The sequence below is a fragment of the Fundulus heteroclitus genome, chromosome 9 (genome assembly GCF_011125445.2).
Source record: "Fundulus heteroclitus isolate FHET01 chromosome 9, MU-UCD_Fhet_4.1, whole genome shotgun sequence".
Classification (NCBI taxonomy): Eukaryota; Metazoa; Chordata; class Actinopteri; order Cyprinodontiformes; family Fundulidae; genus Fundulus; species Fundulus heteroclitus.
The window spans coordinates 25,955,931-25,982,744 of NC_046369.1; the positions used below are offsets into that span (position 1 = coordinate 25,955,931).

The following is a 26,814-nucleotide window of genomic DNA, read 5'->3' on the forward strand; positions in this document are numbered from 1 at the left end:
AAAACGACTAGCCAAAATGTCAGTGTCTAGATGTGGAAAGCAGGTAGAGACAAACCACAATAGGCTTGCAGCTGTAAAGGCAGCAAAAAGTAGCTCTACAGTGTGTTGACTCAGGGGGCCTGAATACAAATGCAGACAACTCTTTTCATATTTTTATTTGTGAAAACAAATGAGTCCTATGTATCATTTTCTTTTCACTTTATAAGTATGCACCACTTTGTCTTGGTCAAAGGATTAACAATCACAATAAAATGCTTTGCTTGATGTACTGTGACGCAATATGACATATTTCAGGGGGAACAAAACATTTTGCAAGCTACTGTAAAAGTACCGATGCAGATTATTAGGTTTGTTTGCCTGCAGCCAAGTCAGACCTAATACAATTATTCAGTTCAGAAACACAAACAATGGGGAGTTGACTTAGCATGTTTGTTTCAGCCTGTGGGAGGAAGCTGAAGTGTCCAGAAAAAAAAAAAAAAAAACATGGAAAAACAGTAACTCACCACAGAAACGTCTGCTTACCCGAGACTCCATCTGGCTCAAATTTAAAAGCTGGACCAATAAGTTATACTTCTAGCTATTCAACAATAAAATGTTTGAAGGAAGTATTTGAAATCAAATAGTAATGTAATGATACATGTCTGATCCCTTGTCTTTCAGTCTGACTCATGCTTACATGACGACTGGCTGCTGGTTCACATTCAGGATCAAATCAGATTATCTCCATCAACATCTAGAATGTGTATGCCACAAACTTGAATGTTCCCACAGAGAGTCAATATTTGCAACGGGTATGAAACATTTCAGACATTAGCTTTCACAATAATGTTTTTTTTTTATTTTGCTGAAAGTTAATGCCTTATTATACAATCCCATTTAACATCCTGTCTATATCCTTTCTAGAAGAAATAGGTTGGTCAGAGTAAAATATTACTCAAAATCTAAATCTGCCAAGGGTTAGAATAATCTGGTGTGTAACTGTAAGCACCTATTTATCTTGTATTAGACTACGCCACAGCTTGAGCTGTTTTTTTTATTCGAAATTAAAATTCAGAAATACACCGCTTTGAGGCAGTAACTGCAAAATAAGAAACAGATGTGACTTTGTTATAGTTTGTTGCATTTCTGCAAGCTTTGAAGTAGTGTGACAAATAGCCCTAATTTTTTCTAAAGGTTGAGTGTTGCTAATGGAGATCCCTCTATTAGGTTTATTGTGTAGACTGCCCTACAACTGTTCAAACAAAACCAAACCCTTTCCTGTGATGTACTCTTTTTTTTTTCTTTTCTGGTCAGGTCCTAATAACAAAACAGCAAAGTTTGCAGACACCTCGGTTCACTTAATGGTTTAGGTGTAGATGGTTGGGTAATTCTAAGGAACAGAAAATCCATGGATTTTATACAGGCATATTAGAGTGAATGAGGCTAAACCCAGTTGCAAGCTATGGTTTTGAGATTTGCACCCATAAATGAAATTGAAAACCACGCATTAGTGTATAATTTTCTTTGCATTTCACAATATGAACCACTTGGTGTTGATCTTTCATAAAATCCCAATAATATATGCTGAGGTTTGTTGTTGTAATGTGACAAAAAATGACAAAATTCAAGGGATATTAATACTTTGGCAGGTCTCTTTATACCTTCTGACATATATGCTTTCACCTATAATGTTATTTTTTTTTCATGCAGCTGACATCTTTACCTTTCTCTGCTTATATTTCACAAACAACCACGGATCACCAGTAAACCTGTGAGGCATCTTTTATTAAGAGGGATATAGTTCAAGCATTTATTTCTATTAAGTATGATGATTTTGACTTACAGCTAATAGAAAACCAGAGTTCAGTTTCTCAGAAAAATGCAATATTATACCCTTGCCTGCAAGCTGAATTCTCAGGTGCATTCACAAACACACGAGAATCCATCTTCTCCCACTCCCGCCTCAATCGTGACTTAGAATGGGTCAACCAATCGTGTTGCTGGATTAAGGCGGGACATAAAGCCGTGACAAAAACAAGAGCTGCCGACAGTTTTGCCAGATTGAAGGGATTTCTGCCAATTTGAGCTTTTTTTGAAGACGTTGGGCTGCAAATAAGGGCTTTGGGCGGGTTAAAATTTGGTCTGCTTTTGACAACACTTACCGGGTTTTTTGAAAGTATTCATAGGAAAATTCTATTAAAATAGTTGTCACTGTGTGGCAGAAAAATAAGACTTATACAATGTAATAAAATTATGTTTCCTTGCAATCATTTTATTAGTTTAATTACTTTCAAATGCCTAGAATCTGTCAAACCTGACATCATCCATTATTAAAAGTCTTGGGTTATTTCAAGTTTCACTATGAAAGGTATTGGTCAATGTCAATTGTGAACGCCCCGAAAAATACTTGATCAACTTGTTTCATGGCTATGGAGCCCTAGAGGGGTCATCGCAAAATGTTTTGCATGTTGAGAGAATGTGCGCTCGTTTTACTAAATTGTGCTCTTGTTTTACTAAATCTTGTGCACAATTTACTATATTGTGCTCTCGTTTTACTATAGTGTGAGCTCATTTTACTAAATTGAGCTCTCATTTTAAGCATAGTAAATCGAGGGCACAATTTATTAAACGAGTGCACGATTTACTAAAACGAGCGCACAATTTAGTGAACTTGGTTATAGAACATTGTGTGCACAATCTACTTAAATGTGGCCACAATATGTAAAACGTGCACTCAATATTTTCTTGACACATGTAAACATGAGCACGTTATAGTATATTCGAGATCTCGATCTAGCAAAACGCACCCACGAATAATTAAAACGTGTGCTCGAATAAGTTTTATTAATTCGAGGACTCAATTAAAAGAAAACATGCTCACGTTTTATTAATTTGAGGGCTCAATTAAAGGAAACGTGCTCACAAATTATCACGACCTGAAAAAAATTATCACCCAAAGTAAGCTCTCCCGGGCTCCGTACATGGCTGCTGCTGTGTATTAAAGATAAATGTTAGATTGATCTTTACTCTTGCGAGAGAGAAAAAGAGATAATTTTTCTCTCTTTTAGTTAGCTTTACAACTCATGTTGGGAGGCTGTTGATAACTTGTTTTGTGTTCCTAAGACATGATTGGGAACTGTATCTCTGTGTGAAGGTTACTTGTTTGCCTAATGGCACACTGTGAAGATATTGTATGTGCACCATTTCTTTGTTTTCATGTCACTGTTTGCAAATAGCGTGTTCTTTATTGTTTGTGTCGTACGGTTAGTTATTTGTGTATATAACTGTAAGTGGGATTGTCATTGGGCTGTTTTTTTTTTTTTTTTGTGCTTTGTATTTATATTTTATTAAGGGTGGGTGGGTTTTAAATTGGTTTCTGGCAGGTAACTGTCAGTCAGAGACAGCAGTCAGCGGTCACCGAACCCACGGCCGAACCAAAATAAATATGGCAGCACAGGAGGACACATGTGTAGCTGCTGCCATCACATTTGTTTTTGCAGAATCCACGTTTTCCTCCTTTAAAGAAGAACAGCAAGCAAGTTACTTGAGCAATGTAACTTGGTGGGGTTTCTCATGACGCCTGCAGCTTATATTTTCTTTTGATACCGTGATTGGCTAAAACCAACCTTTGGTAGGCGGGCACTAGGTGTCGCTTTGCCCAATCAGCTCAGAAAGTTCTGCTGAACGTCCCTCCTTTCCTCAAATTGATTTGATGGTAGCAGTCCTAGATTGATAATGTGTAGAACTAAACCAAGAGTGCTACACATTATCAATCTGGCTTGCAAGGTTAACAACATAAGACCACTAATAAAAGAGCTTTGCTCCAGAAATATGGGTCTCCAGAAAAGTATGTCCTTGTATCATCTAGTATATGCACTCAATACTGGGGCTGGGCTTCTTTTTGCTTGAAGTGATTAAGTGAGTGAGTAAATCTTTATCTACGTATATAGCACCTTTGAAGATATAAAGATCACAAAGTGCCTCTCAGTCCCAGCCCATGCATGAAGCTGTTACAAACTAGAGAGCTCCTTCAGTGACAGACTGCAGCACCCTGGGTGCACTAAGTAGCATAATCTGTTAGACTTTATAATCATCACTGCCCCAACAAACATGGTAAGTTATTTACATCCCCGCTGTTAATTGCTGTTTTTTTTGTAGTCTGTTGCTGTTTTTCATGCACACTTTGTACACTTTGTCACCATACTGAGTTGCACTTTTCATTCAATCTAAGTATGAGATTTTTAATAGCTGTATGATATTTTTTCTTCTGTTGTAGACTTTTTTTCCCCATAATTGCTGCTGATACATCTGTATTTCCCCACTATGGGACAATACACAATTACAATAAAGATTAAAGGACAATATGTTAAAAAAAACCATTTAAAAGGACCGGTCTTACTCAGATAACAAGGATCCCCAAATCATCACTGACTATCCCGCTCCCCTTGTCCTCCAGCCTATAGGTGTCATGACTGGGGGTTAGAGGAGGACCCAAGTGCAGAGCGTGGTAGTGGCAAAAGGTTTAATGAAATAAAGAAAACTTACAATACATAAGGAACAGGGCAGAGAAACAAAGCATGAGGAGGAGCGATGGAAAAAAAAGAATCTGGGCAACGAAGCTACAGGAAGCTGGAACTCAGCAGAAGAAATCAGCAATGAGCTTAAGGCTGCATCTGAAACGTTCTAATAATAGTTTCTGTTCCTTGACCTTTCATGGAGTCAACAGTAAGAACTTTATGATGGGGAGGAAAAAAGCTTCGGACTGCTGTGCCGATTTCAGGCAGCCTTTAACTCGTAGGTCATAATGCAACGGAAACGCACATGGCTGATTCTGGTCAAATCTGAGAAAGAACTGCAAAGTGCGCACTCTCTTCTCTCCAGACATTTGTGTAAATTTCCGTCATGTGGGCTCTGCTTATACGTCATGTCACAGAAAGGATTGTGGGATTCTTTATGGCTCCTTAGCGCTTGTATGGGACATTGCAAGCTCCTTATGCTGAAGGAGCAATGATAGGAAGCATACAGGCTCCTTTTCCTACCTCCTTCCTTACTGACTGCACTATTCGGACAGCACTTATCAAGGCAACCGCACTTGCGCTTTGGCTGAAGTGTCCCAAGTGTACCAATTTGACCGTGTCAGATGCAGCCTAAATACAGAGGGAGGTGTGGAGAAAAGTGAGGCAGTGACAGGTGAAAGTAATCAGAAGGAAACAGCTGAGTGCAGTGAAACCGATGAGCTGCGGAGAGGAGTGCAATGAACAGAGCTAAAGGGAAACGCTTGGAGGAATCTAACTAGGAATATATAAAACAATATAAACTGAAATGACTACAGCTGGAGAACATGAAAGAAACACAAGGTTTTATTTGAAAGAGAGACATGTCTGCCCTTTTACTACTGCAGTTATTGCTTGTACACATTTTATCCTATACTTTTTTTTTTTACTCAACTTTCCACTGATAAGCTTGGATATGGCACTCTGGGAACAGTCTGTCTTCTTTTCACAATTACCTTTTGTGGCTCATCCTATTTGTGGAAGCCATTCTTACAGAAGAGTCTACTTTTTTAAAAATAGTTTTTGTTTTGTTATCATCTGTGAGCCGATAAACAATGCTAATATCAATAAAAGCTCAAAATGGTGTCACTCTGACTGTAATGACTCAACCAAATAAAACAACCTGTCTACGGTGTACCATCTTTTCCATTTCCATTTTTCCATTTTCTTCCATGAAAAAGAGAGAGTCTTTTTAAAGATGCTATCTAATTATGTTTTGGGAGAACATGGAGGCGGTGCACATTTCTCAAATCCAAACCATACCATATGTTTTGATTCACTTGTTTTCAGCTGTTTATATCTACTTGGTCCTCTTCTTCCCACACATAGACACATCCTTGCGATCTCGTTTTTTTTTTTTTTATATTTCCAAAAGAGGGCTCTGTGTACATCCACCCACTGAAAAACTGAAGCTGGCTGAATTTTAAGTGTGTCACACATTTTGCATTTATCCCACAGGAACTGAATGCAGCATAAAACATCTAGAGAATGAGATCCAAAGAGAGAGAGAGGGAGAGAGAGAGAGAGAGAGAGAGAGTCAACAGTGCAGATGAGCGCCAATGAACTACAGTCGGTTCCTCTTTCAAGCACACAGCACCACACTTTCTATCCCTCGCACACACGCATGCCAGCAGCACACTCACACACACCCACATGCAACCCAAGAACCCGAGCTGCATCAGCCCGAGCTGCCCGCCGCTGCCGGTGGCATCCCTCACCGCTTCTCCGCACCGCGAAGACGTGAGAGGAGTTCCTGCTGCACTCGGAGGCGACAGAGGAGATCGGTGGATTTCTGTTTGAGACGGTGGACAATTGATCCACGGAGCAGGGAGAGAAAGCGGGGGAAGGCAAGTGAATACCAACCCAGTCCAGCTGCTGCTCCTGCTGCTGCTGCTGCTGCTGCTGGAGAAAGAGGAGGAGGAGGACAAGGAGGAGGAGAAAGGGGAGGAGGATGCTCTGTGCTTGGGGAGACAGGAGTAGCAGCGTTATCCTGCACAGGCAGCCAGAACGGCCACAAGTGATCAGAGCATCTTCAGCCTTGTAGATGTACCAGCAGCACAGTGCCGCTTCCCGTCCTGGGTGAGTCAACTTCCCATCTTTTCCCAACACAGCACACTCATCTGTGTACTCCATGTGCTCTCTGTCACTGTCTGCATCCATTTTTTTTTTTACAAAAACAGATCGTATACACGTGGCGCGTGTATCTTGTTTGCTGCTTTGCTTTGCTGCTGATGGGCAGGAGATGCAGCCAGAGATTTCTGTGACACTATTTCATCCCTCCAGTTCTTTCTTCTGATGCTGCAGCCCCCCCCCCCCCAACCCCTGCCCCACATCGATTTGTTCCTTAACTTAGATGGACATCAGCTCTCATTATCTTACACTGACTGTGCTTCTCTGTTGTCACCGCTGAGGAAGTGTGTTTGTGCAACAGTGCACAACTCATCTCTGTTGGTATGTGTGTGTCCTTCGCTGATCAGGTTTCAATTAGGATTTAATGATGTAAACGGTGAGCAGGAAGGGTAAGGCAGCCCATGATCGATCCTGCAATTATATCAGCGTGACCAGATGACATATCTAATCCTCGGTGTTTGCTCAGGCCATTTCCAGCGCTGCTCCCGTGCCTTCCATGGTGTGCGCTCCATTCTGAGTGCAGCTACTACAAATCAGGCGATTATTCTAAGAAACGCAGCTGTGCTTCAATCTGACGGCTCTGGAGTTCATCTCTCCCCCAGCAATTAATTTATACGCAATAGTTACACAGACAGTTTGTACTTCCATAGAAGTTGCAACGAGGCGAGAGAGAAGATAAAGGCATAAAGTCACTCAGACCTGTGGGTCGAGTCCATAAGTCAGCCACTTTGCCCTTGTTTTTCCATCATTTCAGTTTTCCAGCCGTTTTGATTTATTGATAGATGCACTGACCCCTTCCAAGGTTTCTGCACTGCAATGTCACTGCATGCTTTCTCCATTACCTGGCCAGCGTTCAGTGAATAATTACCTGACAATCTTACACATTTGTCAAGAAGCAACAAAACGGCACCCACCTTGCCCCCCGTATTCTTGTGTGCAATCACTGAACAGTTAGGTCTGCTCAATCACCCAGCTATTCAGACTTTTATCCTGTACACAGGCTTTGCAGCAACATTCAGCTCTCTCTCTCTCTGAATACATGAATAATATCTAGGTCTCATTCCAGGGCATATGTGTTGGGGTTTCTCGTAAGTAGCAGATTAGATGGCAACAGCTCATCACTGGCTCATTTTAGCCTGTTGGGCAACCGTTGGTGGCATGAAATGCTGTTACAAATAGCTTTTTTTAAGTTGTATTTTTTGCACAAAATGCAGAACACCCAAAAAACAAAACGGTAGGTCATGTTTCTTGACATCCAAACAAGTACACTTAAGACTTCTAATTCCTGTGCCCATCCTTTTTGTTATATATTCAGTCTTTCCAATAGAACACATAATACTATATCTGTTTTCCACTAGCTTGCCTACAGTATCTCAAATGCCACATCTCTATTCTCTGTTTGCATTTTATGGAGAGAAAAAGGTTTTCATCAGCCATTTATACTACAATGACCTTATTCGTGCTCAGTGTTTTGAGCTATCTTTCCTTTTCTCTATCTAGTTTCAAAGCTTTTAATCTGTTAAGGGCAGAGTTATTATCACACGGCAGAAAATTTCAAAAATGTAATTCCTATCACACTGTGCGATAACGATGCCAGACTGTATAATTTGTTGCAGTGGAAACGTCGTGCCAGACAAGTCAGGGAGAAAATCCAATCCAAAAGTGATTGGACAGCCAGTTACAGGTGTTAATGCTCCTATTATCAGAGTAGGACTCTGGAAGGAAGGAGAGGCGGATGAGGAAAAGGAAACACTTGGAGCGTTTACGGCTGGGCTGCAGCGATCAGGCTTCACTATGCCTGGCCTAATTGCTGGTAGCAAGGTAATTTACTTTTTAAAAGTAAAGTTTCAAAATCCTCAACACCTCTTGTTGCACACTGCTGGTCAGCTGCTTGAAAAATTATATAGCAGTTTGCAAATATGTCCAGTTGTAAAAACACAGAGTTGTGCAAAGTAAAGGAACATCACCCTAAAGCTGCAGGTGTGTTGCTAAGAGCCAGTTGCCAAGCAGTTTTAATAGAACATTTTAGATTATGATAATTTATACATTATTATAATTTTGTGTTAATGTCATGAGGCATTTTATTTGACGTGATTCTTATGCTATTCCTATTATGCCAAACAAATTGCTTAAAATAGCCAATAACTAAGGTAAACCAGTGTTAAACAAATAAATCTTCCTCTTCCTCTGCCTGTATTATGAGGCACTAAAAGGATTAATATTTGGAACCATTTTTGTATTTTATAATTGTCCTGCTGATGGTGAGGATGCACAGTGGGGTAGTTGGTAGCACTGTTGCCTTGCAGCAAACCCTGGGTTCGACCTGGGGTCTTTCTGCATGGAGTTAGCATGTTCTCCCTGTGCGTGGGTTCTTCCCACGGTCCAAAAACATGACTGCTAGGTTAATTGCTTACTCAGATTTGTCATTAGAAGATGGATGGCTGTGTGATGATGTTGAAATTACAATGTATGCAGATGACATAGTCATAAACACACATGGGAATGATGTGGTACAAGTAGACATTGGTCTTTGGATTGTATTGTCAGGTCTAATATTGGACAATGTGAGCATGATTGGTTACAATGTATTTTACAAGGAAGCAAGCAATTTTCCCAAATGCTTATGATAAAAGTTTCAACCTTAATGAAATATTTACATGTGATTTTTAATCAAACTCTTGGGTTCAAGATTGAGATAATGACACCTTTTTAGACACACCAGAAAGCCTTACTGGATCTGTGATCACAGTGTCATCATTGCTATCTTCTCCCTAAATATAATACAGCTTTGGTTATTGTGTTTTGACACTTTAAGCACCATAAGCACTCTTATTTTATGAAAGAACAAAAACAAAACTAAGGAGCTAAAATGGAAAAATCTGAACATAATTTTTCTCTAATTTGACTTGTATGTGTTTTTGTCTTCCTGGCTAGATAGGTTTGTGGCTTTGTTTGGTTTGGCACATTTCACACATTTATAAATGTGAACCCCTCAAATACTGCCCCAAACATCACTGCCATGGGATCTTTTTTAGCGTTTCGAATCTGTAAACTAAAACACTATGAAGTCACATTATTCGGAAAAATCCTTTCAGTTTGCTTCTTCCTCTGCTTGCATAGTAAATTATGTATTTATTAGGAACTGAATTGACCCGTGGAAGAACAATAAAACATAATTATTGAACTGTGTGTCAGACTGTTGGAAATTCAGTTACATCTTGGCTTAGTTTGATTGCAAAAACTTTCAGTATGACTTGGCAGACTCTGGAGATGCGATCCACTGTTTACCTGTGAATAAATATCTGCAAATATATGCCAGTCACAGCAGAGTCTAGAGGAAAAAATAAACGTTTGTGCTTCTCGGATAGTATAAACCAGTGAGTTTAGATCAAGCGTAAAAGACTGACATCAAATAACTATTAAGTACCAAATAACAGGACGATACCTAATCTTTACCTCTTTGTTGTTTAGAAATCAAAACTTTTGTTTTTCACGGTGTGCGTCCCTGGATGTGTCGTCTTTTACTGCATGTCCCATCTTATGGATTCCTACACCTGCTTGTCAAGAGAAGTTATCGTGCAAAATTAAAAAGGAAAAGGGGACCAAAGCGAAAGCAATTATGCAAAAGCACTTCAATGGTACCCAAGGTGCCACTTAGGCTCCTTCTTTGACAGATTTATGCGTCAGTAATGAAATCTGCACCGACGGGCCTATGTGTCCCTTCAGAGTGCATTGTTGAATCAGGCCTGTTAGTCTTGTCCATTATAACGCCCACACTTACCTTCCCATTTCGAGCCTTTTCTGATGTGCATAAAGCTGTCATCTGTGCTCAGTAGTGACATTACCGCAGCTTAACGCTGCCAATACCCAGACAGCCACATTGTTTTCAATTTCACAGTATTTATGACGGCAGTAAAGCAGAGATGCATCCTCTGTCAGCAAGACGGGGGCCCTGCCACTCTCCAGGGAGGGACAGTAAAAAAAGGGGAGGACGAGGAAGGAGCGACACAGTGGTGGAGGAGTACAGGAGGGTTAGGATACATGCAGGCATGCTGGCATGTCATGCTGCTAAAAAGTCCAACTGGAACTGTGTGCTGGCTGTCCGCCCACTCACTGACTGGTGTAATGCCGTTATACATGGAGCTGAAACCTAAATGCAGAGCTTAGACAGCATCTGGACCTTACACCCCCCCCCCCACCCCTCTTCCCCAAACATGATTGCCTTACCTAACATTTGTTCTGACATATGTGGATGGCTGACCTTGCAGTCGCCGAGCACTTTAATCGACAAACTGTAACAGATTAGCACCTGTCTCCCTCCAGTTTAAAATCTGATAGAATGAATCTGATAATGATGTTGGACCTTTCCACATTTTTATTACAGGCAACTCCAAACTTCAACTCATTTACTTAGGATTTCATGTGAAAGGCAAAAACCGAATAGCACATAAAGTGTAAGAAAGACGATAAAAAGTTCTTAGTATATATAAAAAAAAAAACATCTGGAGATTGCGGATGATTAGTATAATAGTCCGGTTACGACATCTCTGGACATCATTTTGCAAGTTTTGACAAAGATTCTCATTTGGAATTAGGTCGTCACTTTGACACACAGGAATATGCTTTGCTCCGAACCGTTCCCTTGTAGCTTTTGCTGTAGTTTTAAGGTTGTTGTCCCGGTGGAAGGTGACCGCTCACCCTAGGCAGGCCTTCTGGCAGCCTCTAAAGGTTTTTTTTCCAGGTTTGACTTGTATTTAGCTCCATCTTTGACCAGCTTTCCTTTCAGTGCAGCAGAAAAGCATCCCAGCAGCATGTTGCTGTCACCACCATGTTTAGTTACGGAGACTGAATGTTCAGAATTACATTCATTGTGCATCATATAGGGTTTTGCATGTAGATCAAAATGTTGATCACATAACAGAGGAGCACCTGCTTCTGATATTTTTTTTACATGGGTGACATGTTTAGTTCTCGTTCTATTTATTTATTTTTTACAACTTTCCTGCAAAACTGGTCAATCTCTTCACTTTATTTAGTACTTTTTTTATCAAACTTTGAAAATTATTTAATGGATTTCTCTAATTCTTTTAAATGATTGACTTGTGATTTTTTTCAACCTATGCATACTTTTTATAGTATCACTTATGTATATGTTTGTACTTTGCCAGTGACTTTCTGCATCCTCCTCCTCAGTACAACTACCAGAGTTTACTCCACATTCTGTTCATCCTCTTTCTGACAGGAATGGAAACTTCATTGTCCCTGAGTGGCCATCCCTGCCTTAAGACTGACTTTAATTAGTGACCTTAGTGAGTAATGCTTAAAGCGCAATTTCAAGTGACATTTTGTCAAATAGGACCCATGTGTGTTTGGGCCTAATTGAGGCCAAATACAAGAGTTTTTATTCAGGCTTCTGCTAAATTGTCTTTCTGGTGAAAAATAAGCTCTTGACAAAGGCTATTTAGCGGTAAAAAGGGCTGCGTTCTGCTGCGTCTCAGCTCACTGCGGTGCTATTTATTTATGTGGCTTTAATTGAGTCATAAAAACTAGCTTTTGTTGTAATTTGTGAAACAAAACAGAATCAAAGCAAAAACGTCAAGCAACACGGTCCAGATGCAAGCGATTACAACTGTCCACAGATGCTTGTGACATAAATTTAGACAAGTTTGAATACTGCCTCAAAGTCTTCAATCATTTTGTCATATTTTTACCTTCAAGAAGTAAGATGTTCCTTTAAATCGATCTTGATCAACATCTCACTAGCCTATCCAAAATGGTCTGTCAGAAGTCGTTTCCTTATTTTCATTGTAGTAAATGACCATGTTTATTTTTGTCATCATTAAAACTATTTTTCCGGAGGTTCCCCCAAGTCCCTTTTTGAATAACTGCACACGTGCAAGACCGGCTTACCCCGTTCTTCCACTTTTCAGGGGGATCGCGTCTTAAAAATCTCCCAAATCCACTCTGGTCTTATTACTTTCTACTGAGGACTTCCTCTTCTTCTCATAAACATGAACACGGTTCGTTTCATGCGACTCTCAGCCATGCTCAAAGTCTACGGTGAGAGCAGCGGAGCTACAACGAACAGCTAGCTGCTAATCTAACCGGATACATAAAAACTAGAGGTGCGCCTGTGCAGCCAGCAAGCGGAAATAAAGGAAAGATCACAGAAACTGGCGTTGCGTGATTGGCATGTGGGACACCAATAAATATGCCGATATCTCAGAACTTGAGGGACAGAGAGGAATGAAAGCAGGAACAAAACTCTGTCAAATCCATGCTCTTCGGACCGAGGGGCATGGATTGGTTAGTTTTGACAGGCCTGCAGCTCCCACAGAAAACTCATTTTAACCTCATTTTTGGTGAATACATGATGTATTTACTACTTTCAGGAAGGAAGGACCATTTCACCCAGTATTACAAAAAGTGCTCCTGAACAGGATTACTATCTATAGCTTTAAGCCTAATAACTCTGACCTACGGATAAATTGTGAATAAAATTCCTTCTGAACTAAACTAAAAGATAGGACCTTGAGCTGTATGTACACCACTTTATTCACATGTAAAACTGAATCTCTTAAATATTGGAAGCTCTAGAAATGTCTCTCCGCCTTTTAATATCCTAGTAAGCAAAACAGGCAAATCTTGCTATGATGGGTGCTATGTGACGACTGGATCCGATGAGGAGCAGCAGAACTCAGACACAGATGAGTCCCAGAGAGGAAGTGCTGAAGTGAGAAAACGTCTTTTTTTTTTTTTTTTGCTCTTTGGATGTTGCATATTTAATGTTTTTCAGGTCTCTGGATGAAAGGATGTTTTGACGAGTTGGTCGTAGTGTTACATAAGTTTAGAAAAAAGGGACACGGAGCAATCTGAGTGTAGGTGCATGCACAGTCAAGAGGAGTTCAGAGATCAGCCTTTGCTTTTTGCATGCAGTCAGTTTGCTCCCCCGGATATGATGGCTGAGCATAATCACCTCTGATCCTTTAACTTTGCACGAGCTTGAATTACAGATGAAGCGGTGCTAGACGGCTCAGTTTGGTGAAGTGTAAGGTCACCAAAAGGTTGTTAAATTTCTTCTTCTGTTGATGTTGGAAAGTGTGAGTGTAACAGAGAACAGTGTGCCTCAAAAGATTTAGTTGCATTATGAAATATGGAGCTGGGTATCTGGGAGTTTATATACTTGTCAAGCTCTCTGCCCCATTTATTTTTATGTATACTTATTGCTGCTGGCAGCTTCAAGTGCAGCGACTGGACAGCCATTACTCTTCAATACGGATCAACCATCACAGCTGAGATTACTGGAGAAAAAGGAGCTTGGGGCTCCTGCCAAGGCTCGCTTTAGGACAGCAGCGTTTAAGGCCACTGCTGAAAGAATAATCCTCTACGTCTTTTGTTCTTTTTTTAATGAATCACAATTTGTTTTACAAGAAAATAAAGAAACAAAATTATTGGTTCAGTTGAATAAATTTTTGTTGTATTCAGCTTTGCACATGAAAATATATTTTCCAGCCTTGTTTGCCTGATCCAGATGAAACACCGGCTAGACCTTGTCAGCTTTCTTTGAACACTCTAAACACAATATCCCGATATTTGCTTTAAAACTAATCGAAGTTGCATCTTGTTCGGTCTCTATACACAAAAAACGTCACGGTAAGGGTTTTCAATTTGTTTTGCTGCTTCTCCTGTAAATCGGGGATTTAACAGGATAGCATTTATGCTCGCAGCAAACCACTCTCTTCGTTTCGAGTTTCAGTAAGGTGCATTTGAAGCACGACTATTTGCTTTTATTCACATACATTCTTCAGTAAAATACACTGGTGTTCCTAACGGCAACAACAAAATCCTTTTTCTTAGACTCTAAAAAGAGAAAACAAATTGCTTCAATTGCTAACATGTAACTGAATTAACTTTACCCAACTCATTTTATTTAGTTCAAAAGTTGTCAAGTTAAACCACTGTAAATAAATGAAGTTAGTTAAACCTAATTCAGTTGCTTGTTACCAATTGAAGCTATTCATAATTTATGTTGTTTCAGCATTCTGTTTTTAGAGTCTGTATCTACCTGTCAGGACGGGCTAAACTGCCTCATCACCTTGCACCAATTGCTTAGACTGATTGCCAGTCGTACGAGCCGCTGGGTCCATTTTAACCAAGCTGGTTTCACCGTGGCTCCACATGACACATGATGCACAGTACTCTCCTTATGCAGCTCCCGACTGAGTTTCGCACGAGTCACAAAATTGTGTCCTCTGCTCCGTTTATTCACTTTGTGGAGAGTGTGATCTACGGCGTGACGTCTGTATGACTGCTGTGCTGGGGCGTCACATAACTGAGTCGACAGCAGCCGAAGCAAAATGATCATTTCAAGAAGGAATGTGAATGTATTTTCACCAATCGAGTTCCGAAAGTGGTGCAGGTCATTCCCGTATTTAAACTAAGCCAGGGTGATGGGGGTGATGTTGTTTCCCCATCCTAAGCACAAGGCGCTGGTTCCCCGTTCCCCTCCGGATTAGAATACAAGATTCTTTTGCTCACGAATCACTGTCTGCATGGTGTGGCCCCCACTTACCTCACTGAATTGCTCACACCCCAAACATCTACCCGGACCCGGTCAGGCCAACGGCACCGTCTGGTCCTGCCGAGGACGAGGCGTAGAACGTAGCAGACAGAGTCTTGTGGCTGCAGCTCCCCGTCTCTGGAACGCTCTTCTGGACCAACTCAGATCTCCACAGGCGGTTGAAGCTGTTAAGAAATGACTTAAAATTTTCCTTTTCTGGAAAGCTTATGCAAATTAAAGCTTCTTTCTCCATGTACATCTTATTGTTTTATGTATTTAATGACTGTTTTATTGATGTTTGTTGTTTTAATCTGTCTGCCTCTGAAGCACTTTGAGGTTTGGTATCAAACCTAAAGTGCTTCACAAATAAAATGTATTGTTGGTATTATTATTATTATTATTATTATTATTATTATTATTATTATTATTATTATTATTATTATTATTATTATTATTATTATTATTATTACAATTGTTTTGGTCTCCCGCTCCCTTTAGTCCCCCAAATGCTCACTATGACTTTTTTTTCCACCCTTTTCAAAAACTTAGGAATTCACGTTTCTTTTTATCGTCCTCATTTTTATTTAAATTAAATTTCTACTGTCAATTAAAAGGAAATGCACCTCTGGCATTTTACATTAAGATAAGATCTAAGCAGACATTATATAACATTGTTCCTACTGAGAGAACCATTTCTTCAGCTGACAATTTTAACTGAAGAAAATAAACCAGGAAAATGTGAAGCTGTTTTAAAACTTCATGTGCTTGGATCCAGGTACTTACAGATTCACTTCAATACAGAAAACCACTATTATTATCTTTAGCTGTCACTTTATACATTCTGTATAAAATCATACTATATATTTTTCAGTGATGGTATAAGGTGTTGGTTGTTTGTACCTGTAATACTTTATTGGTTGGTTTTGCTGTTCTTTTTATCTCTCTCTTTGCAGGTGAAGAAGCAGACTCAGAGGATGTTATATTGCTCTCTCCCTTTCCTCTCCTGTTTTTCTTTCATCTTTTCTCTCCTTCTGGCATTCTGTTTCATCTGTTTCTCTCTTATTTCCTCTTCTACCTTCCTGTTTCAGTGTCCATTGAACATGAAATAGTTCAAAGAATAGGTTGAGTGGCCATCACTTCTCTTGACAATAATACATATAAATCAAGTGGAGCACTATGACGAAAGCAGTAAGGCTCCATTCATGAAAGTAAAATCTGTTGGGCTCATTTTGGCATTAAGAAAAAAAATCTTATTGACACATTGCTAGACTGGACACGAATAAATAAATAAATAAAACTTCATGTGTGAACTCGTTGTTTCCGGGTAATTATAAAACTTGCTTAGGTTGTCCAAATGAAAAATAACACGCATGTGTCAGCTTTAATTGAAACCCTTTAGCAGCAACTCCATCTTTTTCTCTTTGTCTCCCATTGATCAAACATCATTCGTGCTCTGACATTTTGTCATTCATCACTATAAGTCCCTCAGTGGAACAACTGTGGAAAAAAATAACCTATTTAGACTTTCTGCTTTGTAAAAACCGACAGACTCCGGAGAAATTATCTGTTCATTCTTGAAGGCGTATCGGTGCCTTCATCTGTTATGAAGCACATTTCTCAGTCTGGGAGCGACGCAGTCGTGACTTACTGTACTGTGTCGAGCCAGCTGTGTCCCGCGCGCTGACTCGGGTTACACGCTCCTTTCATACAGCGCGCCCTGCACATCAGATAGCTTTGTAATCAGCTCTCTTCAATTATGCAACTATGGGCAAGATGAGATTAACACAGGTGATAGTGTGTTACAGGGTTTTTCGCTGTAAGACTGCTTCTAAAGACTGATCAGCGAAACATGCATTGACAATTTTCCATTCCTCCATCCGCCCCCCCAAAGAAGAAACTAAATCTAAAATCCTATTTTTTTTTTTAGGAAAATAAATTGTCTTCAACCACCTGATACTGTTTTTGTCGGGGTCAAACACAATTAACACCATCAAAGGTTATTGAACACACGATTAATGAGTCACTCTTCAACCAGTTGCTGCTCCTGACGACAGCTGATGGCGTGTTCGTCTCATCTAAACTCTGAACCACTCAGTCGGACTTTTGTTCCTGAGCCGATGAAGGCGTTTAGAGGAACTTCTGCTCTTGAATCTACATCTCCTTTGGTTCTCTAAAGCTCCTGATTCCCTTTTACAATTCTGTTGGTTTGGATGTCTCACTGTTCTTGTTCTTTAGGGTAGGGTTAGTGTGGGTTGTGAGTGTGTTACTGCTAAAATGATCTTGCTTCTGTTCTTTAGTTGGTTTTCCTAGTTTGTTTCACTGACCCTGACTTGTACATCTCATTAGCCGAAATATGTCAGTAATCATCCAACCTCCGTTTAAATACACCCTGCTTTTTTTGTTGTTGCTCCCAAGTCTTTCTCGTTCTTTTAAAACTCAAGCTTTCCTAAGCATTCTTATAGACTTTTCTTTTTTACTTTAGGTTTTAGTTTTTTAAAATAAAGTTGCATAAATCCTCAGCTTTGAGTTCTTGCATTAGTTCCCAACCTTCAGTGCTTCTGTCCTTCTGCACTGTATACAAAGGTTGTCACGCTTAAACACGAAAACTAAAGTAGACTTTTGTCTCCTTCTCCGGCACCGAACATGAACCAGATAATCAGTTGTTGTCGTCGCTTTCTCAGAACGGAGATCAGCGGAACGGGAAGATGAGCTTGAGCTCCTCTTTCTTTTTTTTATCTTAGCTTTTGTTGAAATGAAATGAGTTTTCTCCGTAGTGTGTCTGGGCTCTCCCTTAGAGATAGGGTGAGGAGCTCAGTCATCCAGGAGGGACTCAGAGTAGAGCCGCTGCTCCTCCACGTCGAGAGGAGCCAGTTGAGGTGGCTCGGGCATCTGGTCAGGATGCCTCCTGGAAGCCTCCCTGGTGAGGTGTTCCGGGCACGTCCCACCGGGAGGAGGCCCAGGGGAAGACCCAGGACACGCAGGAGGGACTATGTCTCCCGGCTGGCCTGGGAACGCCTTGGGATTCCTCCTGAGGAGCTGGCCCAAGTGGCTGGGGAGAGGGACGTCTGGGCCTCCCTACTGAAGCTGCTACCCCCGCGACCCGACCCCGGATAAGCGGAAGAAGACGGACGGACGGACGGAGCTTTTGTTGACTCAGTTGCTTCATTTTCCATTGTTTTTTAGCTTTTATTTCTAAAGTAGATGATTAAACTGATGAAAAACGAAATTTTCTTTAGGGAAAGCTAGGAATACACATGTTTTTTTGTTTTCATGGATACCGTCAAAGTCTTCTTAAATCCAAAAATTATTATTATTATTTTTTTCTTCTTCTTCCCAGTGTCCTGTCTAGCAATGTGGCAATAGGAATTGATGTCTTAATGCCAAATAGAGCTCGACAGATTTTACTTTCACAAGTGGAGCAAACAGCTTTCGCCATAGTGCTCCACTTGATTTGTGCATGTAAATAGCTTTATTTTGATTCCTGCAGGGAGAATTTCAAATTATATGGACACTACAATGGGAAAGTAGGAGAGTAAAGGAAGAACAAGAAGAGAAAAAAAAGAAAGAGAAGAGGTGAAAGAAAGAAGAGATAAAAGGGAGAGAATAATAAAACGTTCTCCGTCTGCTCCATCACCTGGAAAGAGACGCAAAAAGAACAGCACAACCAACAGACATAAAGCAACAGATACAATCGAGTAACACCTTGATGCCATTACTAAATCATATATAATACTATTTAAGCTGACATGTGGAATGTGATACCTGAAAAAAGAAAGTGAAAGAAAATAAATAAATAAATAATTTATTCTTATTAAAAAATTATTCTTAAGAATCTGTAATCATTGTGGAATAATTCAGCCCACATTTGACTACAGGCCACATACTGTGCTTTGTGGTGTTTTCTAGGGCTAAGTTGGTCCAAGGGCCCATTTGGTGTTTTAAATATTAGGATAAAGGGATCTCAACTCTCAAACTTTGTTTTAGCAACGTCATTTTAATTACTCTGTGTGTTTCAGTGATGTCCACAGGTCATTTTTTCCAAGTCAAGCCTCAAATCTCTAACAACAGAAACAAACATTTTCTCTTCAAATCTCTAACTCTTCACCGCTGCAGGCTAGGACTCCAGCCCTGTACTAAGTGATTCCATGGACATTTGATAATCTATTAATCTTTATAATCCTAATCTTTTAACTAATATCCCAAATTTTTCTAAAGGCATCTTTATATTCCTTCCGCAGTAAAATACACACAGTAGCTGCTTTCTGTAGTTCACGAGCCAGCTTACTTTCAATCTACATTAAATGACATGAAAACGTAGCACAAAGACTCGACTTTCTGACCAAGCGTCCGAGTCAAGTCTTTAGTGCACGAGTCTAAGTCGAGTCTGAAGGGTTTTATTTATGAGTCGGAGTCTCAAACTCTTGTCGCCATCTGTTGTATGACCCAAAAGAAAGAGCGAATGGTTGGCTGCTGATGCTTTCTGTGTATTTTAACGTCCCTTCCAGCCAATATGCAGCATTAGCCGAAAGAGACATTTAAGGCCAAATAACATGTTGCGAGAAAACAAACTCTAGACAGACTTGTAGAGTTTAAATGGCGTGACTGACGTTGCCCTTGGAATAAAGGTGTAACATGTACATTGAACCCTCATTAGTTAAGCTAAGACTGGTTCTGTGGAGAAGAGTGACACTTTATGTCAGTATGCATCTCTGACATAAAGTATTCTGATTGTGTTTGTATGTGAGGGCTGATGCCTTTGGATGTCAGGGTAAAGGTGCTGCTCAAAAGTGGAGCAGAAAAGATGATGTCCACCTGAATCCTCCCAGATATTTAATGGTTCGAATTACATTTTTCCCACAGGTGGTCGTGGTTAAACACAGACAGGTAGACGGCACAGAGGCTCACCAGAGAGGGCTTTTAAACACTCTGGTGTGGACCTGGTTTGTTAAATCAACAGTTTGGACTTTCTCTTCCTTGCTAAATAAATAAGCGTATGAATATCCACTTTGTTAATCCAGATTTGGTTCACTATTATTGTCTTGACTAATCTTATCCAATAAGATTTGTTGTATTTGTATTCCAAGTATTAATCATTAGCGTCTTCTGTGATGTTGGCTGGCTTGTGCTTTGTTCTTTTGGACTTATTGGTTTACTTTCTACTTCTAATTATTGATTAACTTCTGATTTTTAAAAAAAAAATTATGATTAGTCGCTGATCTCTCTACGCTCATCAATATCGCTCTTTATAAGTGTCAAAGTATTTCTGCTTTAAATAGATGAAGAGTGACTAATTAGTATGCTGAGCTAATTTATTTTTGTGCATGCTCTGAAGAAAAGGTGGCCATGCAGCTATTAAAAAAAAAAACTATTTCTCCCCTTCCGCCTGCCATTTGAGAATCCGTCAAAGCTTGCAGGAGCATCGCTCGCTGCTTTTTGTTTCTGCCTGATTTGATCTAATAAATCCGCAGCTGTATGTGTCCATGTGTAACCGTGACAGATGGGAGTGATGAGATTGCTTATAACAGACTTCTTCCTCCTTCCCTCTCTTTTTTTCTTCTCCAACACGTCTTGCCGTCTCTCTCTCTCTCTCTGTCTCTCTCTGGGAGCATACGGATTTGGTTTGCCTGTCAGAAGTGTTTGATCAGAAGTATTCTTCGCTTTGAACTGACTCACAGCTGTGGTGAATTTTTTTTCTTATTATTTTTTTTTCCTCTCTCCCCGCTCTGTTGTTTGGACCAAACGCTATGTAGAGGCTGCTGACAGAAGAGCGCTCGCTCCATTTTTACATGTGGAGGAGGATTGCATGCTGCTGCCGAGAAGTATGGGGTTACATTTGTCAGAATAGATCGCCTTTAGATCTGCGTGGCTATAAATACCGCTCAATGCCGCTCTGCATACGCACATGTGTACACAAACATTTAATCCCGCTACGTATTCTTAGTTTGACAGGTGCGCCTTCTCGTCTGCGCGCTTTGAGGTGAAGAGGACGGGCCGCTTGTGGACATCAGGCGAGGGTTATGAATTTATAATGACGGCTCGAAGAGTCTCAGGGAAACAGGATTGCATGAAGTTGCTTGTCACCACTGTGGGATGATCTTTTTTTTCATCTTTTATTATTTTTATTTTTTTTCCTTTCCTCTCACAAGAAACATTGATCACTCACTCTCAGATCAATCCGCCTGTATGACAGCACACTGTCAGCTCACCTCATCTGCTCAGACAACCCCGCCGGCTCTCCTTTTCTCTCTGTCCCTTATTATTTTAAATAAACACGCATAGTGACTCTTTTGAAAAAAATAAATAAATAAATCTCGTCGCCTTTTTGTTTGCATTTAGGTTTTTACGCCTCATAAGTACCACTTTAAGAAGATCCCTCAGCTCTCTGAGCAAGGAGGGCTGACCTGAACATGTCAGAGTAAACGCTGTGAAAAGAGCCTGTAAATAATTTGTATGTCAGACTCTTTTTGTGGTTTCTGCATGCATGGATGAGGTCTCTTTTTTTTTTTTTTCATTATTTTTCTCGTGGCGCCGTCTTTCTCCATCCCACATGCTGTTTCATCCCAGTAAATCCAAGGCTGAGCTCCTATGTGATGTCAGGACATATTTATGTTTAATACACCGGCGTGGCCCAGTTACATGGTTGCTGAAACCAGAGACTTAAAAAAAGGGCCCCTTAACAAGTGAGGAAAAACATCAACACTGCACTGTAACCCGCCTCGGGGTGTATTTTTGTGATGCCTTGGCTCGGTGATCCCCTTTAGGAGCACAGATCGCTCATCTTCTATGCCTGCTCTGTGGATGTTTTTTTCCCCCCAACCTTAGGCTGAGATCTAATTTAGTTTCTTTTTTTTTTTGCCTATTTTCCACCCTGAAGATCGGAGATGACTCCGTCAACAGCAAGGGAAGCTTGGACTCTCCTCCTCTTTGGTGACTCTTCATCCCCGTTCTGGTCTCCTCTTCCAAGAGACCTTCCAGGAGAGCAGCTGAGTCTCTCTCCTCCCTCCTCTCATCCTCAATCTGCTTCTGCTCCTCTTTCTACCACCTTCCTTGAGTTTTTTTTTTATCACTGAGCTCTTTCATCTGCTGTTGACATCTCGGGTCATTTGTCACATTTACTGTCCCCTGTAACAACACTTTCAGCTTTCTTTATGTATTTTGCCTCGTTCCAGTCACAAACTTCATCGTAATTCATCAGGATTTCATGAGTAAGACTCGTAGGATCAACGTAAAGTAGCACGTGCATTGTGAATCGGAGGGAGAATGAAACGTTAGTTGTGCATTACACAAATCTGGCCTAAATAGAAGAGTGGCAAGAAGAGCACATTGGACAAAACATAAAGTTTTGGTGAAGAAGGCTCTCTGGGCAGACGAGACTGCATGCGGAACGATATGTATGGAGAAAAACTGCAGCATTTCATCCTAAAAATGCTGGCTGAACCATTTAGAGGCTGTGACGCAATGGTTTAGACCAGGGGTCACCAACATGGTGCCCGCAGGCACCAGGTAGCCCCCATGGACCACATGTTGTGCCCACAAGCCTGTTCTAAAACTAGCACAACCCTCCAGTGAGCTGCATCTAAAATGTTAGGCTGTTGCTCTACTTTTGTAATCACACTTCTCATTTATATAGATTTAAAAATGACAATATTTAAAAAAAGAAAAAGAGCATTGCAAATATGTTTATTGGTGAGCGCTGACTCTTCTAGTTCAAAGGTCCGTACTGGTAGCCCTTCGTGTGACACAGTACCGATGAAGGAGCTCGCTGTTTCAAAAAGGTTGGTGACCCCTGGTTTAGATCATAATGTGCCAATGTGCTGGAATGGCCCAGTCAAAGTCCGCGGCTAAATCCAATTGAGAATCTGTGGCAAGATTTTTAAAGTGCTGTTTCCAGATGCCCTACATTTTAGCCTAAATATATGCAGAGCTGGTTGTGGGATACCCCGACAGACCTGCCGCTGTAATCACGGCGAATATCTCATAATCCTTTTCCTAATATTTTGGGGTGACTCAGTTTTTTTCTTAAATGGTTGCAAGCTGACAAAATAAACAACTACATTCAATAGACATGAAAAGGTCCTTTTTTTGTGGCACTTTAATTTCCCACAGGACCTGATCACAAAGCTTTTACGTTTAGCAGGTTGAATTCATGCGTGTTTGCTGCTGTTAACATGCATGTGCTCTTTCAGGCATGACTCGGGGCTGCTGCAGCTGCAGTCGAGCTCTCGCTGATGGAAGACCGTCTTTACGCCCGAGAGATGAAAGCGTTGCTGTCAACCAACTCAGCCCCATCTAGATAACTCTCATGGTTACAGTCTATGTTCCTCTGAAGCGCCTAACTTTTGACAAATCCTTTGCTAAAGCTCTGCTTTCTTCACTGGCTCTGTCAGGGTGAATAGTCCCTTGCCAGCTTCCGCAAACCCTCTCACATCTCTGCACTGTCTTCATCCATCTTTAACTTCTGTTTATAATTCAATTTTTCATTCTTGTGCTGAATGAAGGCACTCCTGTTCTGGTCCTTTCTCAGTTTTCCTCATTTTGTTGACTCCTCTGTGTTGCGTTAACGTGGTCAGCACTTTCTCATTTTTCTTTTGCCTCCATCCCCTGCCCCCGCTTCCCGTCTTCAAACGCTTGATTTCTTCCTTCTTTTAACACGAGGCTTGTTGTTGTTGCATTAACGAATCCCTCGGAAGACGTGGCACAGATACGGATTCTTCTAGTTTTTTCTGCTTCAGCTCAAAGCTATAAGCAGTCGCTCCTTTCCAGAAAAAAAAACACCGTCAACATCCCGTTACTATTCACGCAGCACAAAGAGGGAATTAATGGGAGAATGAGTAAGTTTGGGAATTGGCAAATGAAAGATTTTTCTCCACAGCTTTTTGAAATCATTGTTGCAAATGTTTGAAGATTAATCAACAGTTAGTTGCAGTGAGACTCTTTTTGGGACTCTGTGCCGTCGGAGCCGTAGCTTCACTGCCAGCGCTGTTGCGCGGGATCCTATAATTGCCTCAGAAATCTTCCTGTAATTAACACTGTTGGATAATTACAGCAGACTCCCAAACCAGGCTGCTCTCACATTGTTAGGCTCAGCATGTCTATTTGGGTAAATTAGACTTTGGTGACTTATTAACAAATAAGGATATTTTAAGCTGATTTAACTCCAGTGCCGTCATTGCATTCGGCTGCTCCCGATTTTCCTCAAAGCGCCGCCGTCGATGCGTTCGCGTTGCCATCTTGGCTGCAGAGAGATTAAAGCCGAGCAGAGGAGAGACTGAAAGTGGACCGGGCAGTGGAGCATTTCCCAAAGGCCTGTTCCCAGAGGCACAGGCAGGATTAGAGGGTGGGACACTGAAGTAGGCCAGTCAAACAGGCTGAGCCGAAATATGGACAACAGACTGGAAGGTTGACATAGCTGGATTGCCCAGTACATTTCATCACCATGTCATCACGCTGTAATCCTAGCCCAGCCACTAGCCCGGCTGGATTTGTGTCAGACAGGGATAATTACTAGTAAGGGACACTTGTGGTTATTGCTATTTTCAACTTGACGCACAAGAATCTGTTCTCGTCACATGTGCCCTATTTTCCTTTTTAATCAAGAGATTATGTTTTCAGTGCAACCTTGCTTTGGTTTTTGTTACATCCCTCTGTGTCAGGAATACGGATATAACATAGAAACCTTTGACAGATGTCAAAATATGTGAGATTAGATCATTTTCTCATTCATAGTTATGGGCTGGTTACTGGTATCAAAGTATGCCAAGGTGTTAAAACAATAATGATTACATTCTTCTTAAATTTGCCATCGTACTGTTCCTGCAATTTAAAGTCCTTTGAATAAGATGTCAGAGTCCGGGAGTGACCAGAGTTTTTTCTCAGGCTGAATCAAGTATAGCCTAAGGCACTGTTGCTCCTCCCAAACATGCTGCTGCACACTGCCAGCCAACTGGCTGAAATAATGCCACTATACTTTTCCCTCTGACAAGAAAGACAAATTTTGCAGTTTGGATATATTTCTGGTTATGAGAAACATGAACAGTGATCGTGTGAAACATGAACAGTGATCGTGTGAAACATGAACAGTGATCGTGTGTCACCCATCACTTTCAGTGGGGCGATGCTGTTTTAAAAACAGAGTAATTACTACTGTTCTCCATGCGGTCATTGTTTTCTTCTCATCAAAGCTTTGGTCATAGGAGTAACGGGTCCAGGAGGTAAACAGAGGCAGGAGGGAGATTCCAAGGCATTGCCGGACCAGAGTGGCTGCACAGTCCTGCCAGTGTGTTCTGTGTTTTTCCCGGGATGAGCCCAGAGATCCTTCAAAGAGGATGCGCTCAGAAGACAGAGGCCTGACACCACTTTGACCGACTTCGTTTGGTGCAGAGCAGCACAGGCGGAGCTCCATGCCACCCTACAGAGGAAGCTCCTTTTAGCTGCTTCTATACGGGATCTTGTTCTTTCCGTTATGATCCAAATCTCATGGCTATAAGTGAGGGTCCGAACACAGACTGACCAGTGCTTTTCTTCAGAGCACTGGTCAGACCTACAAGGCTCTTTTGAACAAGAAACCCAGATACCTAAACTCCTCCATTTACGGCAAAGACTGACTTCCAACCTGGAGGGATCAAGTCACTCTTTTCATGTCGAGAAAAACACGGCCTCAGACTTCAGCCCCTTTCAGATTACGGGGGATTGAAGCCATCCGACTAATTTTATTACCCTCGATCTGCCTCGGGAGGTTGTCACAAACCCGTAACCACTCAGGTGTGATCTGCTGCAGTAGATGCTCAAGGTCACGGCTTGACTGCTCTAACAGATCCCCGTAGTCTGCAAAAAGCAAAGCTGAGACCCTGTGGTTTCCAAACCAGACAGACAGACTCACCTCCAAAACTACGCTCTGAAATCATTTTCATTATGTTATATCACGCTGTACATTTTTGTTTTTTTGTTGTTTTTTTTCTTCACAAATACCATGATATAGTAAAAATCTGTGAATATGTGCTCAAGGTTGTCATACCATGAGAATCCTGGCACATGGTTAAGCTCACATTCACAAATGTAATTTCTTACACAAAGCAAAACATGCACTCAAGTGAGTTTCTTTTAGAAGCATTCATAGTCAATCAGGTACAAATCCTGGGAGAAAAAAACTGAAGGATAAACTATTTGTTTGGCATAACCTGACACAGAAGACTGAAAACAGAAACTACAATTGAGAAAACTCATTTGAACTTCTCAAACTTTCTGACTTTACCCAAACTTAATTGGCTGCCCTAGATGGGAAGATGCAGCGTCTCTGTTTCTGCCATTTAATTATTCCGATGATTCTCCACGCTGCTTCATAAAGCTATAACCTAATAACCCCTCCAACCCACGCCGACAAAATAGATTCAAATAAAAACGCTAGTTTCCGAGATTAATCGTGATGAGGCTCTGCTCCCAGAACGTAACAAGACTTCCAACAGGAAGTGACATGGCATAGAAGAACAACACGGCATCACTGATTCCTTCTCTCTCAGTGAAAAGGATGCAGCACAGAGTCACTCAAAGGAGGAGAAAACTGGGAGCGGGGAAGAGGTCAACAATGCCTTCCAG

At 41.0% G+C, this 26,814-nt stretch overlaps 1 protein-coding gene across 1 annotated transcript in view; it reads left to right on the forward strand.

Annotated features, from left to right (window-relative positions):
- The first annotated feature begins 6,098 nt into the window (after positions 1–6,098).
- The window catches only part of lingo3a (leucine rich repeat and Ig domain containing 3a), a 49,320-nt gene continuing 28,604 nt past the window's right edge, over positions 6,099–26,814 (forward strand). Inside the window, exon 1 of the mRNA XM_012864866.3 lies at positions 6,099–6,611. The gene's annotated coding sequence lies outside the window, so the exon portion shown is untranslated. The remainder of the gene's footprint in view (positions 6,612–26,814) is intronic.